The sequence below is a fragment of the Rhipicephalus microplus genome, chromosome 2, assembly GCF_043290135.1.
Source record: "Rhipicephalus microplus isolate Deutch F79 chromosome 2, USDA_Rmic, whole genome shotgun sequence".
Taxonomy (NCBI): domain Eukaryota; kingdom Metazoa; phylum Arthropoda; class Arachnida; order Ixodida; family Ixodidae; genus Rhipicephalus; species Rhipicephalus microplus.
In genome coordinates this window covers 110,021,986-110,042,132 of record NC_134701.1, presented here as the reverse complement: position 1 = coordinate 110,042,132, position 20,147 = coordinate 110,021,986, and positions in this window count along the sequence as shown.

The window sequence follows — 20,147 nt, the reverse complement described above, 5'->3', positions numbered from 1 at the left end:
GGGAGTGCCCATACCATCCATGCTACAACTGCACAGAGTGCTGTTTATCGGATTATTACGGTACAGCTTACTTGCAATATCTAACACCGGCAAGACCAACCTGCGCACAATTCAGAGCATTCAAGCCCAAGCATTTAAGATATGCCTTGGAGTACCCCGCAGTGCTTCAACGGCTGAAACCATTGCCATCGCTCAAGATCACTCCATAAATACGCATATTATTACCGAGACAATGCGCATGCACGTCAGGCATTATGCCAGGACCCCTTTTCCCCACCTGGCGAGCCTAGCTGCTAAAAGGCCCCGCACGACATACGGCACTATTGTCTACAAGGATCGTTCATTGTTTGCGGAGACATACACACCTGCATCTAAGCCACTGCTTCCTCCTTGAAGCTTGAGCCGGCCGCGAGTTCACTTAATAATTCCAGGAATGAGGAGAAAATCGGACTTACCGACACATGCCCTGAAACAACTGAGTCTATTCCTACTGGAAGAAAACTACAGTAACCACGTGCACATTTACACGGATGGCTCTACTACACCGTCTAGTTCAGGTAGAGCAGTGGTTATACCATCACAAGGGGTAACTCAGTGTTTTAAGACTTCACATGTGACAACTTCAACGACGGCAAAACTCGAGGCTCTGCGCAATGCACTGGAACACATCAATTCAGAAGAAAGACCAGGTGATTGGGCTGTGTTTTCTGACTCAAAACCAGCGTTACAGTGCCTGATATCAGTTTTACAACGCGGATGCCACGACCAGTTGACCTACCAAACCGTGAAACTTCACCACCTTTTAATACAAAAAGACCATGACATCGTCTTTCAGTGGTTACCTGGGCAAAGTGGTATAGGCGGCAATGATTCTGCAGATCATGCTGCTCGCACGTCACATAAAGAAGCGAACAGCGTTCCGATTCCGCTTTGAAGAGCGGAAGCGGCGAGACAGATTTGTTAACTGGCCCGCAGTCTCACACTGACTGAGTGAAACACACCAAGCATTCGACGTACAAGACTGCACGAGCTCGACCCTTCACTACTAATCCGACCTCCACCCGGCCTACATCGACGTGCAGCTTCGCTTCTCTATTGCCTTTGGCTGGGAGTTGCTTTCACGTAAACCTATACTACGTTAATCGGAATTACTGACAGTGCGGCATGCGATGTGTGCGGCACCGACGAAAATATCGAACACCTGCTGTGCCATTGTTCTCGATTTGCCTCAGCTAGACAAGTACATGTCAACGCAACGCGGCGACTGGATGATCGGCCTCTTTCTGTGCAGGTGCTATTACAGCAACTTACACATGCCTCGACAGCCCACAAGGCAGTGAAAGCCCTGCTGTGTTTCCTGAGAAAGACAGGCTTGTGTGAACGCCTCTGACATGTGGTAGAGTTCTACACGCTGCAGTGAAATTACTGTCAGTCTCTCCCCCACCCCCTTTTTTGCCTCTCTTCCCTCTTTCTCGTCTTTCTTGTCCCCTTTCTTAATCCCCCAGTGTAGGGTAGCCAACCGGATGTCTTTCTGGTTAACCTCCCTGCCTTCTCCCTTTTTGTTGCTTCCTCCCGCCTCTAGCGATTGATATATCGCATCTAGTCAGGAGCTGCGAGATAATGCGTGGGTAATTTTAATGCGGGAGCGTTAAGAAAAACTGACATTGGCTGCATCACCCACCAAATAAAAAGAAAAAAAATGTCAGGGTCCCAGAAAGAATCGAACTTCAGAGTTCAGCATTCTGCGCGGTGACCAATTATTTGACCACAAAGCTACGCCAAGCCTGGAAGCTGTGTTAGGGGCAAAGCTCCTTAAGGCGTGGGTCTGTCCACCCTCCGTTGTCGTATGTAGCCACCAGTGGCACATACCCGCTCTAGAGTGGGTATGTGCCACAGGAGATGCGAGATGGGGGATGGCGGTACTTGGAGTGTCCACTGGATGGACGTACAGACGCACGCATGGACGGATGGACAGACAGACTAGCAAACGGATGGACAGATGAACAGATGCGAGGAGCGGGTATGTGCCACAGGGGATGCGAGATGTGAGATGGTCATACTAGGAGGGCTCACTAGCGTCCACACAGCTCCTACCGTCCACACTGGAGCAACGATTGCGCACCATGTGCATATTTTAGAAATTAATCATGTAGTCTCTTGTGGGAAGTATTCCCAAGGCATTGTTACTGTGACCTTGCTTTTTCATTCTCCACCACGATGCTATAGTCTAAACGTCAATCTATTCATTTTAGAGGCAAGGTGTCAGAAGTTGGAAATATATGTTGTTAGTTGTGTATACTGCTTGGTTATTTGAATTGTTGTGGGAGTGCCATAGTTCCGCAGTCTTTGTGGCGCCTTATGTTAGAATGAATAATGTTTAAATGCACCACAGTCTCGGCCGTTCCGTCCATAAGATTTTGGAACAGCCTTTACTGATATCAGAAGTAACGAAAAGACACGTAAATTTGCCTAGTTCAAGAAGCAACCGTGTGAATGGTAATCGTTACTCGAGCAGTTGCTCCACGAAAGGTTTAACTATATGACCCCTTTAACACGGTTACTTGGGGAGGGAGCACCTGCACAGGAACAAAAAGCAGCAAGATTCTTGTCGAGTTCTGTGTTTGGTGCCATCTAACCGTAAATTTTTGTTTTAAGGTGACAAGAACACCACATGTTAAAAAAGTCCCTCTTAGACTCCTTGATCACTTCTAAAGATATTAATATATTCTAAATATTGAGCAATCTGAACTTTTTCTATTCATATATAATCTTTAAATTCCCCATATTTAGACTGAGAGAGGAGGTTTAGACAGTTGAGAATATCCTGACAATTTTATTCATTTAAATATTATCAGTGGTAAATAGCCTGGTGTAAGGGCTTGGCCTGATAGATGCACAGCGTTAAACACATAACCTTTGAGCAAGACCCATTTCTGACTTAAAGTAGGCCGATTTAATTACGAATGTTCTTTTTTGAAGTCGCTGCAAAAGCCCACTCAATCAGGCGTGATATTGGAATACTGTTCGGTAGTTGAACATTGTTGCCAGATTGCACTGGGCCAAGAAATTTTCCTACATACGGCAATACTCAAGCCTCAATAGAAATTCCTACTAGAAATTGAGCCAGTAACACGAAATGAAGGAACTGGAAATGAAGGTACCAGCTGACTTGGTGAACACTGAAAAAAGTCAACATTTTCAATTTTTGTTTCTGTTTTTAGAGTACATTCGTGCTCGTAATGAAAAGATATTTCGGGACACTGTGTGTGCTCCTAGCATGCCGGGAGGCTTTGGGCAAAGCTTAGAAACAAACACGACTTGCATGAACGTAACAAAGTTAGCAAGTGTTGGGGGTCTTGGCAGGAAATGACACTATTACCGAAGTCATCGTCTACCGGAAGTTCCTTCTCGAGGAAGTACCCGTCATGCAGCTTTGGTGGAACTTGTTGCGGAAAACAAGCAAACGCTATTGGTGTAGCCGTAATCCGCCTTTTGGGCGATTATTTTTCTTACGTTAGAGCTCCTGTTTATGTTTTAGTATCTTCTTGTAGTAGCCTCTTTTCACCATTTCATTCACTTTGGCCTGACTTCAGGAACAATGTGGCAGTGGTCCCCATCTTCAGCTTGGGCTCAGCGCGAGGTGTGATGCTTGCTTTGAAGAAAAGGAAGAATGGAGCGCAAACAAAGTCGTTTCCACAGAGACCGTCGGGATTTTAGCCACGCATGCTTCCGTTTGTGTACACCTGCTTGTTTTTCATTTGGAAGCATTAAGTGGTATTCCAAGCTCTTGAGAACGGCGTGCTTTTTAATATTTAGCGTAGTCTGCCTGTCTTCGCTAAAGTTTGTCGACTGATGGTGTCTCCACTCGCTGCGTAGCAGCACGTTAGAGGGAGGAAATCAGGAAGAAGTGGAAAGGGGGAGACGAATAAATAAATAAAACAATATCGAATTTCTTCGGGAGGCAGGATTGGTAACAGGGTACCCTCGGACAGAAGGCGCGCGTCGTAACTCTACGGCTAAAAAAACGAGCGTTTATGGGCAGCATGATTTCATTGCTATGGACAAAATAATGAAAAGATGGAAAGAAAGAATGAAGGAAAGAAAGAAAGAAAGAAGCAAAACAGAGACACAGGCAGACAGAAAGCAAGTTTTGTACGAGTTATCAGACCAGTTTTATTAACTAAGACACGTTCTTGATCAGGTTATTGCATGGTCTACTATATATATGTATACATACACACACAGAGAGAGAGAGAGAGAGAGAGAGTAGGCATGAAGGCACCAGGATAAGAACCAGTCCTGTTGACAGCCATCCTGTCGTTTCCTGCCCACCTCTCTTCATGCCTCCTGACACTTTCGTTGTTCTGAATAAATAGAGTGACTCTGATCCGTACCGCTTCACTGTATACGAAATATCATGCAAATGAGGCAAGAGCTGCTGCAGCATATAGGTAGTCTTCACTCACCATCCAATGCTAACTTCATTAGGCAGCTGCTGTGTATATAAGATTTAATGAGAAACGCCAGCCATAATAAATATGTTTTCTCCTATATCAATGGCCCTGTTTTCTTCTGCAAACCATTGTGTCCTACGACGTTCTATCGACGAGGTTCCTGTTCCAAGTAGCAGAGCAGGAACCGTGCAAAGTGGCCTGAATTATGCACGAACACGGGCCTGCTTTGACGCTTGCAGGCTATCTATGTGTGAGCCGTAGGAAGAAGATGAAGCAACGTTATACGCTTGAGAGAAGGCGGGAAAAAAAACATCAGTTCATTATAGTTTGGAAACTCACGATAAAGAAATATTACCACCCAGTGGCCTACTGTATAGGCTAAATGGGAGTTGTCTGTATACTTTAACAACATGCATCATTTATCCGACATGCGCGTTGAAAAAATAAAGCTGTTGTGTGCGTTTAAAAAATAAAGTATCGAAGGATGCAGAATTGGTAGGTACTTCTGGGTCTGCAGAAATTATGGTGGTTCGTCACTCACCTCCGACCACCACCAATGGAAAGTACAAAGGTGGTGTTACTAAGGAAAACTTTGACAGATACCACGTATCTTTTCAATCGACAGTACGCAAATCATGCGCAGAAAAGGTGACTGTGTTGTCATTTTTCTATTTAGAGACAGCTCAGGTCATGATATTACGCGAAATATATGTATAAATGTTGAAAGCACGTACATATGTTGAAGAATTTTTGAGACCTATATAATCAGTTTTCACTTGCATAACAATACCAACTGGAACATGAATGCCAGCAAAGTGAGAAGCGATAAACTGAGATGAAGCACTGGTTCTCGCGAATGTGGTAGCCCTGGAAACTGCTCTATAAAACAACTGCAGCGCATGGCATCCTAGTTGAATTGACGTTACCCAGACGTGACGGCGATATTAAACGCGTACATAATAAAGCTTTATGAAATCAGATAGCCACTACTGAAACCACAACTGACCATTCGCGAACATTACGGTGTACTTGAAAAGCGGCTCCGAAGAGTGGAGTGACTTCGCGGTAGAATTTTCGATTGCCACGCATTATTATTTGGTTCAATTCTGCTAGGGCTCTGATTATAATACTTCGCATGTATGTCCACGTTGTTCCCGGGTAGATGCGAAGTTTCAATCACCTGCGGCATGCAACTGAATACCTGTGGGACATACCAATACGTGTGGAACGCTGCCATCGCATCGTGAGAAGTGTTTGACGATATACGGGACGGGATCGTAACATTATCCAGGTGTGGACCAGCACGTCAAATTTGTCATAACATATTTGCAGGCTTGACTCTTGTCGTGTTTTTCGCTTTCTGTTCCGACTAAGGAGAGACCAAGAAACGCTACTTCAAAGACTGCGACTGGGTGTTGCTTACACGCGACGATACTTATGCATGATTGGACAAGAACAAAATCCTAACTGCAACTTGTGTAACACGCCAGAAACTATTAATCACCTCCTGTTTATGTGCCCCTTATATGCAGTTCAAAGACAATCTCTTAAGTGCCTCGCAGATGACATAGACTGTCGACCTTTTTCGGAAGAGAAACTTTTGGGTGCTTGGTAATGTGAATATCACACCCAGCGCAGTTTAAAGGGCATGCTCGCATTTCTAAGCAAAACAGGTTTAGGTTCCCGTTTTTAGAGAATCTGCTAATGTAGAGACTTTTGTGCGCGTACTACACCTAACAAGCCACTGCGCGCAATGACTCATTATTCTGTACCACAATCAGCCCACATCATATCCTACTCTTTCTTTTCCTTTTCCACTTACCCCCGTGAGGAGTAGCAGGCAAGAATCCCGCTTTCAAGGCCAACCTTTCCTCCTTATTCTCATTAAACACGTTCTTCTTCCTCTTTGTCATACTATAATATTTGCAATACTAATTCGGGCTCCGGCCAAGTTAACGAGGTGACCACGAGAGCACCCAGACGTAACTGCTAGCCGTGCGAGTGTACATTACATTGGTTGTAATATCTTACCTTATACATTCCTTGGCAGTATTGCCTGTTAGATCTCATTATTATTGTATGAAAACACGGAAATATATATATATATATATATATATATATATATATATATATATATATATATATATATATATATATAGTGGGAGTAATAATTCAATGGGCCAGTTAGTCTTCGTGAAGGTATGGGATATGGCACAACGGGAGCGTTGTCAACAAGGATAAATATATTTATTTCCCAACAGTTTCGGGAGGGGACCTCCCTTCATCAGGGGATGAGTTGTACTGACATGAACTTCCTTGCTGCCGCGTCCCTCTCGCCTTGAAAGACGTTTGCGAGAGTGAGAGGGAACTGGAAGAAGGAAAAAAAGAAGAGAGAAAAAAGACGAAAAAAGAAAGAAAAGAAAGAAAGTAAAAAAGAGGAAGAACCACTGTCAACACTGAGAACGAAGCCAACTGTCCGTCTACATCCACCTACGGTTCATATCACGTGCTGTTCAGTTCTTGGCGTGTGTCGGGCCACCCAAGAACAGACGCGAGCGCGAAAAGCGTGAGGCATATTTTATTTTCAAATTTCGTACAATAGTAGCCGGTATCAATGAGGACCCCGGAAAACTCAACTGCCTCCGAGAAGTAAGCCAGGAGAAAATTGGTGACAAAGATTGATAGCTGGAGACCATGCTTTTTTCTGACTGACTCGTACGTGTACACTGTCCTCTTCTTTCTTTCTTTTTTTTTCTTTTTTTTTCACATGCACATACAAAGTGTTTACGTTCGCCTACCACTTCATGACCGTTGAAGGGAAACGGACGAAGATTAAAGGTAAATAGCCGACCGACCCATTAACGAGAAACCTTTCCTTTACACACACCGCCCGCCGCCCGCCGAACGACCAAACGACCAATTACGGGGAAACCCCTTTCTTTAGGCACGCCGTCCCGGACCCTCCCGGCACCGCGGCGACAATCTTGGGTGGCCCGACACACGCCAAGAACTGAACAGCACGTGATATGAACCGTAGGTGGATGTAGACGGAGAGTTGGCTTCGTTCTCAGTGTTGACAGTGGTTCTTCCTCTTTTTTACTTTCTTTCTTTTCTTTCTTTTTTCGTCTTTTTTCTCTCTTCTTTTTTTTTTCCTTCTTCCAGTTCCCTCTCACTCTCGCAAACGTCTTTCAAGGCGAGAGGGACGCGGCAGCAAGGAAGTTCATGTCAGTATAACTCATCCCCTGATGAAGGGAGGTCCCCTCCCGAAACTGTTGGGAAATAAATATATTTATCCTTGTTGACAACGCTCCCGTTGTGCCATATCCCATATATATATATATATATATATATATATATATATATATATATAAATATATATATATATATATATGTGTGTGTGTGTGTGTGTGGTAGAAAAAGAGGTCAACAAACATGCGAAAACACAAGTTTTACTAACGTTTTGGCAGGTGGGCTTGCCTTCGTCGGAGTGAAGGCAGGCCCACCTGCCGAAACGTTAGTAAAGCTTGTGCTTTCGCACGCTTGTCGAACTCTTTTTCTACTGCATTTTCCACCGGATCCATTGAATTTCACCCCACCATATATATACTGTAAGACAGTAGCAGCGTTTGACTCACGACGGCGTTTATCAGGCCGAATCGCCTGATCAACCCTTCGAACGAAGACGACGTTTTTTCGTGATGATGATTATATACAGATGAAAAAGGTGAAGGTCAAACGTTGTCAAAATTGTGCTTACAATATATATATATATATATATATATATATATATATATATATATATATATATATATATATATATATATATATATATATATATATATATATATATATATATATATATATATAGCAGCCGTCCTTCAATTACTGTATTAGTATATCCAGTACTGCAGAAGTCGGTGTCTTCTACTGGTCTGTCTTGCCACGCGCCTAAAATTATCAGTAATATTGTGTTACCTTACCCAACAGTGCTAATCGTACGATGCTGCGAGTGTATAGTGTTTGAGTAGGTTTTATAAGGAGAAAAACAGTGCTGCCAGATCTCGCACATTATGGTGCCGGGTTGCGCTCTACTTAGACCTACTTTAATGACATCTTGAAAAATACCCATGCCAGTCAAGCCTGACTAGAGGTTCCTACTTACACAAGAATACATTTTTAACCTCTTGTGTCTTTATTAAGCTTACAAAACGGCTTCAATGTAAATTGATAGATTCGTGCTATGCATTGTCCAATATAGTCGGGTACCACTACTTTGAATATCTGGCGGTAATGAAAGTTGTATTGAGTCTGTAGCTGTGTCTCTATTGAGTCTGTAGCTGTATCCGTAGCTGTGTCTGGTTTTGAATCTAATATTATTGATACATATTAATAACGCTGCACTGTCATCAGTTCCAGGTATCTTTCCAAAATGCCGTTACAATTACTGCAGGCTTCGTGTTTTGAACTGCACTGATGATCAAGCAATTACCGATGCCCATTGCAACTCTTTTTTATTTTATTTAGCAACACTGACGAACACCACATAGTCTATGCAGGAAGGGCTGCATATTGATCACACACTAAAGGAAAAAAATTGAAACCGCAATCACAGCAAAAAACAAAATAAGTAATGAGAAAAATGGGGACGCAAAGTTGTCAGGTATAGTCATAGAACTTAATATAAATTTTCCAGTTCGCATATAAAATAATGGAATAAAAAACGGTAGAGAGTAGAGTATTCCATTCGGACGCTGTTCTTGGATAAAAATTGTATTTATGCGATTATGTTTTAGTGAAAATTGGTTAGAAGTGCCCTTTTGTGGGTATGTCTAGTCTTTCTAGCTGAGTGGGGACGTACACAATTGGGCATAGTTACGTTTGTATTTGCGGTAAGACAATTAAAAAAAAGCAAGATGTTGACCTTTCTGCGGAATTTGAATGACGGGACGCTGTGTTTTCTCATTATTGAGAAAAGCGAGTCAGTCATTGTATACTTAAAAAAAATATCTCAGGCGAGTCAGTCATTCTATACTTAATAAAAATAAATCGCACTGCTTTTCTTTGAACCTATTCAAGTTCTAAAACATTACTTTTGTTGTGCGGTCCCAGTTTCCGTTTAGGAAACCACAACTTCTGCAGCGTGGAGATACAAGAAGCCAATATATGTGATGACCAGGTCAGTGTGTTGTCGATATTGACACCCAGATACCTACGTGTGTCTACATCCTGTATATCACACTGGTTGTTAGAGTAAATGAACGTACTAGGCATTTTCTGTTTTTGTAATGCGCGGAAGTATTTTAGCTGAAAAGTATCACTGATGTCAATACATTATCTACTTTTTCGAAGGCTTTGTCAGTAAGCCTATCAATCATTCCATTCCTCTAAAAACAAAGAAAACTAACTCTGATACACCCTTGATGACTCGGGATGTCTTATATTTGTCACGTCATGTGGCCAGACTACGTTGATCAAAGCACCCTGGTAACTCGACAAAATTTCAACAGTTGGTTAGCGGCGCTAAAACAGAAGCATGTGCTAAAATGAAAGCTGCTGAAGAACATTATTACAAAGTTACCTCACCGAAGCTAATGAAAGAAAATTTTCGTGAATTCTGGAAGGCTATACTACCATCTGGTTGTTCATCACACACTATTACAATAAGCTATGTTGCAGTTTCTGATTCAGGGATACTAGATTCAGTCTTCAACACCTACTTTGACTCAGTCTTTACGACTGACAACTCGAGCATTCCTGCTTCTCATTCACAATTCCATGCGGAAATCGACGATGTGTCAGTTTCACTTGAGGGCGTGTTCAATCTCATTTCACACTTAGACACAAAAAATGATGTCGTCTCAATAGCATCTCGACATTTTTCCTAGTTGTGTATGCTCTTTGGTGTAGCGGATACTTTTCACTTTTTTTCAAGAAATCTCTCACGTCAGCATTAATTCTATCCTCATAGAAATGTTCATCCATTCTTGCCCTTTTTAAATCAGGTAATGCTCAATTATTAGGCAATTAGAGACCTGTCTATTTAACAGAACGTTCTTGTAAAGTGCTAGAGCCTATTATTCTTTAACACAACATAGCATTTCTTGAAACGAACAATAGTTTGAGCACTTTCCTGTATGGTTTAAGACGTAGTTTTAGCGCCACTACTCAACGCGCAGAAATCGTTCATGACATAAGCAGCTCTTTAGACATATGTGACTAGGTTGATACGATATGCATTAATTTCGCCAAGGCCTTCGACACTTTACCTCAGCCTAAAATTGCAGAAATTGTTTGCCATAATGAATAATTGGCTGGCTTGATATCCGACTTTCTTTTGCAGCATACCCAATATGTGTGCTTCAAGTCGACTAACTCGCCATCGATGCCGCTTTCATGACGAGTTTCGCAGGGCTGTGTGTTATGCCCATCTTATTCTTACTTTATAATAATGACCTCCCCTTACACACTTTTGTGAAAATATGCCTTTTTGCAGGGGACTTCGTCTTCTATCACACTGTCAAGTGTCCACTGGCTCATGCTATTTTTAACAATTCATTTTCTCAAACTCCTAGCTGCTCAAAATCTTAGCAAATAAATGAATGATAACTTCTCCAGGACAGTCTTTGTGTCATTTACCAGACATTCATGCCCTTTGACTTTTGACTGTGGGTTTTACGTAGTCAGTCGCCTTAGGGTGTCTGAAAATAAAAATCTTCGTATTCTTATGGCAGATAATTTTTCATGGTCTAAAAATATTGATCGCGCATGTTACAAAGCCTTTGAATGTTTCGCTTATTTATATTATGTCTTGCTCCGCAAGAAACCAAGCTGCTTACTTACAAAACTCTTATTAGCCTTAGCCAAATTCTTGAATACGGTAGAGCGGTTTGGAGCTCCCATAAGAAATGTGCTATCAACAAACTTGAATCTGTTCAAAAAAGAGCCGTGCGCTTTATATGCAAGATTCCCTTTCCCAGCTAGGTCTCACTACACTTGCAAAGCGTCGCCATGTGGAATGCCACTTTTTTTACAATTTATTCAATTCTTCTCGTTCCAGCATTCTAGAATTGTATCTTAATTTTTCGAGATCTTTTTCTATGAGGAGTGACTCCGCCTTGACAAAGCAACTTTTTTCATCGACACTGACATGTCCAAATACAGCTTTTTCCCTTCAATCTATAGAAGCCTGGAATATGCTGCCAGAAAAGTTCGTTCTCTATCATTTCAAGAATTTTCGGAAGCCTATTCCTGAATGTTGATTTGTTCCAGTTGTTTTTGCTTTTTCCCACTCCTGCAAAAATGCTTTGAGGAAGCTGCATTATGTAAAAATAAATAACTATTTATAAATAAACAAATAATAAAGACATCTCCAGTAGTGGGTCCATGATGACGGCATCAGGGGTCGTCTCCCGTGGACCTTTCATGTTGAGTCGAACAACGGCGACGCCGCCTTCGCGTTACCTAGTGTTGGCCTTGTTGCTAGGCTGTGTTGGAATATAGTTTAATGTTGTTTTCGCATGTCACTATTCACGTAATTAGTCGGCTGGTGATTTCGTCATTTGTAAATATAGTTGAATAAATCTGCACGAATGTTTGTTTTGCCCGACCGAGTCTGCTGTGTCCGTGTGTTCTGAGGGTGGCCTTCTGCTTCAGAGGCCCTGCATATTTTAATCCAAGGGCACTTCTTAGTCAAAAATGCTGGTGACGCTGCACTTGCGCTGTTTCCCACCATCAGCTCGGCACACCGAAATTCTCACACTGAGGTATCTGCTCCTCTCATGTTAGATAAGCTGCGAATCCAGGCAGCAGAAAAGTACAATACAGCGATCATTACATCAGTTATTATTGCATAGGTTTGAGTATATGCGTTTACGCTTTTGAACATGGTACTAGACAAAAATGTTAAATTATAACCTTGGGGCCTGATCCGGAAAAAAAAACCTAGGTATCCTGAAAACACTTTTAGTTTTCCAGCAGGTCTTAGGCGCACTCATGTGTTATTCTTAGGATGCTGTTGCATAATATTAGTCTTACCGCACCACTTTATCAGCGTTGTTCAGAATAGTGTACACAAAGATGGCATTCCCTGCGGTCGCCCACTATTTTTCGGGCCACAACATAGCGTGCGGCGCTTGCGCAATGGCGACAACTGATAATGCAACGTTTTGCGTATATTGCTCCGTATTAGCCCATATTAGCCCTTTGTATTAGCTTGCCAGAAACCAGTTAGTCCTGTTTAAATAAAGAAAAGAAAACGTTATAAACTCTCAGGTCAATAATATTTCTTTTATTTCAGTAATAATAATGACAACAATAGTATTTACCAGTAGCTGATAATATTATGTGGGGTTTAACGTTCAAAAACCACCATATCATTAAGAGAAACGCTGTTGTGGAGTGCTCCGGAAATTTCGACCACCGGGGGTTCTTTACACTGCATCCGAATTTAAGTACACGGGTCTACAGCATTTTCACATCCATCGAAAAAGCAGCCGCTGCACCCGGGTTTTCATCCTGGGACCTGCGGGTCAGCAGCCAAGTACAGTCGGGTGCGATTTGAAGGTTATCACGCGAGCGTCTACCGGCCAAGCATCCAGAGGCCCTAGCGGAACGTTTAGGAAGAATAAAAATCAAGATTTCGCTTTATTCTCTCCATAGTTGACTGTTCTATGTTACGACAATCACCCCGTTGACGAACTCGTCCCCTCCTTTCTCTCTATTCTAAGTGTTCCATTCGTTGCGATTAAGCGTAACTTGGTAGGCTGTTATTTTTCCGCACGACAACAACGTTGGTGGGAAAGCACTTGTCAACCTTCATTTGAGTGACGTGCTATGTCGCGCCAAATATAAGCATCGCATCGTAATAAGACTTCACCAGCCAATAGAATTGTGCCAAATGTTTTCGCACAGGGGTTTCAATGCTGCAATGCTGGATGTGACCCCACACCACATGTCGCAAGAAAATGCCTCGATGGCTTACATTAGAGGAACGCCATGAAATTATTTCTTTGGGAAGGTTTATGTCCCATCGAGAGATTTCCCGTAAGCTGAACCAGCCACAGAAGACAATCAACCGCATTTTTCGAGCATTTTAACAGGAAAACCGCTTGGAAGATGCACCACACCAAAGGAGGCCTAGAAATACAACTGAGGAGGAAGATGCCTTGATAATAGCTGCCGTGGTCAAAGACCCTTTCTCGACAACAAAGGAAAAAAAAGATGAGTTTGGCCTTTCCCTCAGTCTTTCGGCTATCCGAAGAAGACTTCGTGCTGCCAGTCTAAAAAGCCACGTGGTAACCAGAAAGCCGCTTTTGACCAGTGAACATTGAAAGAAACGTTTGGACTTCGTGCGTTAGCACGAACATTGGAGGGCTGAAAACTGGCAGCAGGTCATCTTCAGTGCGGAAGCGACGTTCACCTCTTGCTGGAACCAGCGACTTCGTGTTTGGAGAGTCCGTGGCAGCTGGTGAGGTTCATATTGCTTCTGTATCATTTCACACAGACCGTGGTTCGGCACCGCTCTTAGGTTTAGGAGCGTACTCATAATCATTATAATTCCGCAGCAGCATCAGCCTGACGAGCCTAACTGCAGCAAAGGTCTCTCCCGTACTACTCTAGATAACCCGGTCCTGTTGCCGGCCATGGTCCCGTAATTCACTCGAGCTTCTTAATCTCATCCGTCGAACTGATTTTCTGCCGTGCTGAGCTGTGCTTGCCTTTTCTTGCAATCCACTCTGCTACCATTAATTACCATTGATTATCCTTCTGTCTCATCTCATGTTCGGCCCACTTTTTCGTTTCGACTAGTCAGTAACTCACGTCTTTCTCTGACCCACTATGCCATTTTTGTGGTTCGACGAAAGGGTATTTACATAGTTACCACGCTGTGAATATTGTGCGTAGGAAACGGATTTATCACTTTTATTGCAGGTACGAGCATGAAAACATTCGCAGTGTTGGTGCAAGCGGGCGTGTATCGGTCAACGTCTGGGGCGCAATATCATATGCCGGTCTGGGTCCGTTCTTCCGCATCCCCGGAAGTCTTATGGCCGAAGTCTACAATGAGATTATCGACGATGTTCTCCTACCTTTCGCCATCAATGGACCATTCCTGACGGATCATTTTATTTTCAACATGACGGCTGCCCTGTTCACAATGCATTCACAGTTGAAAAAAATTTAAATGCTTCTGGCATTGCACAGCTCTGCTGGCCTCCTAGAAGCTCCGACCTCAATATCATTGAAAATGTTTGGGGACTAATGAAGGCACGATTGGCTCGCACCAATTCGACAAACAATGACGAAGACACTTTGTCGGAACATGTTGAGATGGAGTGGAATGCTCTCAGACAAGACCCTGATTTGATAAAATCTCTGTTTGCTTTTATCCCGAAAAGGCTAAACGACGTGAAGGAGAGCTCGGGCGGCGTACCGAAGTATTGATTAAGTTGTTAGCACTAAATGTGCTGTAACAGTGAGTTTAGAGAAACCCCTGAGTTTTTTCGTCTCTAATAAAGAATATTGGATAATAATTTCTATAGTGTCTGCAAAAAACATCTAATTTTTAGATGTTCCTTTGTTTTGATGATATAAAATAGGTCGTGCTCTCTCGTCCAAAAATCGCGATGCTCTGAGTCTCTCAAACTTCTCAACGACCATGAACCAAAAATAAATCATGTTTCAAACAATCCTTCTTTCAGTTTTTTGTCGAATACGTGACTCTGCAAAACAAAAAGCAAAATTGAAAGTGAAGAGAGCCCACACCTTATGTTGTCATCACGGGCAGTATTTGTCAGGGCAGCAGTGACGTAATGTATACGCTAGATGCAGCCTCCATGCCGTCAGATTACTGATAATAGCGAAGAATGCGTTGCTTGAAATACCATCCCCTTTTATTATCGGAAGCAAGTAAAGAAAAAAAGAAATAAAAAACACCTTTTTGGAATGGGAGTGACCGCCGCTCCAGGAAGAGCAAAAAGAGGGAGGGAAGCCTGCCTACTGTTTCCATCTCCTGAAAAAAAGAGTTCTGGGCCGCGGCGCTGTTCTCGCTCTTGGTCGACGCTCGCGCGATTACCTTCATATCGCACCCGACTGTACCTTAGCTACAAGACTGCCGCGAAGGGACAATATTTGCTATTAGCACCAGTAACTTGCAATATAAATAGTTCTATTTCGTAGAGTTATGATAAACGCGTCATAGGGACCGATGTCAGAAATCGGTTTTGGCACTGCAGATGTACAGACTGGACCAGTAGCGAGAAATGTTCAGCGTTTTCGCGCACCTAACCAAACACATGAAAATGGCCCTAGAAAGGCGAAAAAATAGAAAGAAACGCCGGAACACGGTTCCGCTGCCGACAGGAGTCAAACTCAGCTGAGGCGTGACAAGTCCAGATAGTTGATCGGCTCCGCCTGTCTCACCGGAAGCCACACGGCAAGGTGTCTTTGCGTCAGAACGGTTATCTTCGTGACACGAGAGAGACAGCGCTGGTAGACGACAGCCAGCAATCGATCGCCTCCGGACTGGACAGCGTCGCTTCGCAATAGTGTGTAATACTTCGCTATGTTTATATTTAAGCCTGTTTTATATCGCTGCATGACGCTACAAACATAGTAAAGGAGGCGTCACATTGGACGAATTTAAACTGCAAAAGAGGCGCATTCCTTCCATGAGTTGTATTAAACAAGGCGTTCAGTGCGAAACAAGCACCAGCGATGGACATTTCTTCTGATGTAAAGAACTCCATGTCTTTCAGTGGAATTGTTTATTTAAACGGTATACTATAATTGTATACGTCATAACTTGCTGCACAAATAACAAAACATATAAATTATGGTGAACTATTTCCACAAATGTTTTACGTGCAATATTTTCATTACAGCAATTACCTGAATACCCAAAGGCGTGGCTTCAGTGTGGCCTCTGGTACATGAAAATCACGAATAAACGTTTCCTAGATAAAAGAAAATTGATCACCAATACCCTCCGCCGCAGAAAATTACAAGCAATATGTCTTTTTTAACATCAATGTCACTCCTGATCAATTAGCAAAAACATGCAAATCTCACACAGCAGCTTACAGATGGTGCTATGCCTGCAAGCTCTAGAATAAGGTATATTCTGTATTTCTTTTTTGAACGCTAGTTAGCGCAAATTTCGTTTCGTAGAAATAAATAGATGTATAAGGAACTGTTTCATTGACTTGGAAGCGATTTAAGGATAATTGAATCTAACCACATATTTCAGAAAGCAGGGAAATGAGGAACTATATATCTCAGAAAGCAATTATCATAATTAATGGGCTCGGACATTCGAACTACTGACTGTGAACACTAAACTCCGCTAGGCGAAGTAGGGGAAAAAAGAGAGAATAAAAAGAACCAAATCAAGTGAGACAAAAAAAAACGAAGATGGAGACAAAAAGAAGCATAGAACCAAGTAGGAAGGTAAAAATAAAAATAATAAAATGTCACAGCATATCCACGAACTGAATGATGATGAGTGGGACGAAGCATCCATCAGCCCGTCCGTGCTCCCGACCGTACGTTTGCCCTTGCTTACCTCCGTCCGCGCGACCATCCATGCATCTATCCATGCGTGCGTCCGTCTGTCCACGCGTCCGTCCGTGAGTCAGTCCATCCATCTATCAGCTTGTCTGTCAGTTCGTGCGTCTATCCCTCCGTACGTCCGCATGTTTATCCATCCGTTCATCGTTCTGCTAGTCTGTCTGGGCGTTCGTCCATGTGTCCATCTAGCGAACACAAGTACCGCCATCTCCCATCTCGCATCCCCTGTACTACGCGGGTATGTGCCACCGGTGGTTACGTACTACTACGTACATACATACTAGGAATAGACAGACCGACGCCTTAAGGAGCTTCGCCTCTAAAAAACCGCCAGGCCTGCGCAGAACTCAAAGCACAGTCACAGCGCAAACTGTGAGCGCAGCTTTTCAGAGCCGTTCTTAAGCACTCTTTTAGTAACTGCTACAAGCACATATGTAGGTTAACCGCAACGCCAGAAATCATCATATTTTTTGCGTAGTATGCATACACTCACTATGTCATTTTCCTTCTTTTTTTGGGGGGGAGAAGCGTGCTGCCCGCGGTTGACTTGAAAGGAGTCTTCTGAAGTTTTTGATGCTGTGGCTGACGACGATGAAGAATTATACCTGATTTTTTTGTGTTTTGGTTTTTTTAATACATGTATATTTTACACCAAGACTGAAGTAACTGAATAAGAAAGGGGAAAGCAAAATCGGCAAATGCTCTTAAATCATAGCTGGTATATTGCCATTATCCCTCAACAGAAAGGTATAAAACAGCGGCATCTTGCTGGTACGTACCTACTGAGCAGAAACCTGGAGTCTTAAAAAGATTGTTCAGCTTCAATTGCGTATGAAACAGCGAGTGGCGGAAAGGAAAATAGTAGATGTAACATTAAGAGACCAGAAGATCACTGAGTGTATTAGGGTCAAACAAACCTGGGTTAAGAATATTATAGTGAAAATGAAGAAGAAAGAAATGGTTATGGGCTGAGCATGGAGCGCGTAGGAGGATGACAACTGGCGCTTAAGGATAACTGAATGGAGTCCCAGAGAAGGCAAGCGAATCAGCTGAAGGTTGAAAAATTTGTGCACAGAGAAGAATCATTGCCACAGCCCGTAGTAGAAAAAATTCAATTTATCGAAGTCGAGAAGGCTAACCTACGCAAAGAGCTCAATCAGATTAAGGCTCTACTACATGCAGCCCAACCCCTCTAGCCACGCGAGAACATGAAAAATCCCGCCACTCCGGATACTGTACTAGAAGCAAATGTCGCGCAGTTCCCGAGCAGACCGCCGAAGAGCCTCTAACGATGGCGAGCATAATGACTCAATTGACAGCCCTGTTAGAGCAGTTCCGCTCCAATTTACTAGTTGAGTTGAACCCTATAAACATTCAGAGCAATGAATTCTCCGCACGTCTAGAAATTCTAGAAGCCGACCGACATCATATGATGCAGGGACGGCAAATAAACCATTGGTAAAAATGGCTACCTCAAGCAAAATAACCATCTGGCAATGCGATTGTCTTAGTTTCCCCAAAAGGAAGGACACCTTGCAACAGTCTGCGCTCTACAGCTGAAAGGCATTCTGTCCTCCTGCTTCAGGAAGTGCTCACTGATAATCTGGCAGTGCCAGGTTACAGGGTTGAGCACGGTTTTCAGAAGGGTAAATGGGGGATCGCCATATTGATATCAAAGAGGTTAGCTTACCTCAAACATAAAGATCACCCTGATCTCAACGTAGAACATATCTTGAACGAATTCATATTAAATTCGCATCTTATGGAATCGGTTGCCATCCTAAACGTTTACAGCTCACCAGCTCACCAAAAAAAACTTTGAAAGCCATCTTTCAGAAAACGAATAATATAGTTGGAGACACACCCTCCTGATTGCTTGGGACTTAAATGCTCCCAATCTAGACTGGGGATATGGTTACTTCCATGCTAAGGTAAAATCACTGGCGGCGCAGATAGCCCACTACTGCCTAACGCTCTTCACCAACCCCACATTCCCTTCTTCTACAGGGACATCGTCTACTAGAGACACAGCGCCTGACTTGGCCCTCACGAGAAATGCTCGTAACTCCACACGGCTTAACACGCAAATGGACCTATATAGTGATCACTACCTTTGCAGCATCACCCTTGGCGTTTTTACTCCCACACCTCGTAAATTCAAAGTCGTAGACTGGGATCAGTTCCGCGATATCAGAAATAACGATTAAAACAGTTACACTACTATTAGCGATCTCTTCGCACATCACAAAAAGGCGCATTCAAGGCAACTGAAGAAATCGAAATCACACGCGAAATCGGACGCATGGACAGTCGTCTTGTTTACCTAATCGAGGCTCAGCAAGCACTCCAAGCAAAATGGAAAACACAGAAGCTCAATAGACGCCTTCATAAAAAGATTGCAAAATTAAACAAACAGATTGAAGAACATACCCGCACGCTGGCTCAACAGTAATGGGATGAGGTATGCAACTCCGTAGATGCAAAACTGCGCACAGGCTCCGAATGAAACACACTCAAACATCTCTTAAGTGACAAACCTACGAAATCAGACCGACATGTAACTATAGACAGGATAATACACAAGCTTCGCCAAGCTAATTCGACCAACGACCAAATAACTAATGAACTCGTAGCCCGTTGCCTCTGCACTTAACAGAGCTCCGACGCCGACTATCTACCCTCACAGAAAGGAGACGACCCGTTGGGCTCCCCATCATGTGCGCGGAAATAAGAACAGTACTCACCAACCTAAACTGCAACTCGGCAGCAGGGCCAGAAGGCAGAACTAACAATTGGCTTAAAAATCTAGTTGAAGAGGACGTACAAGTTCTCACAAAGCACATTAACGAGGTGTGGGAGACTGGTGAAGTACCCCTAGAATGGCGAGAAGCCGCTGTAGCTCTCATATCAAAGCCGGGTAAGCCCCTTGAGATAGGCGCGCTCCGACCCATTTCCTTTACTTCGTGTGTAGGTAAAGTGGCCGAGCACGCCATATTCAAACGAGAAATCAATTACGTGGAGGAACATAATCTCCTACCATTCAATCAAACTGGCTTTCGCCCTTTCTTGTCAACACAACACGTAATGTTAATGCAAAAGCACCAGGTACTCTCTGTTAAGACGTGG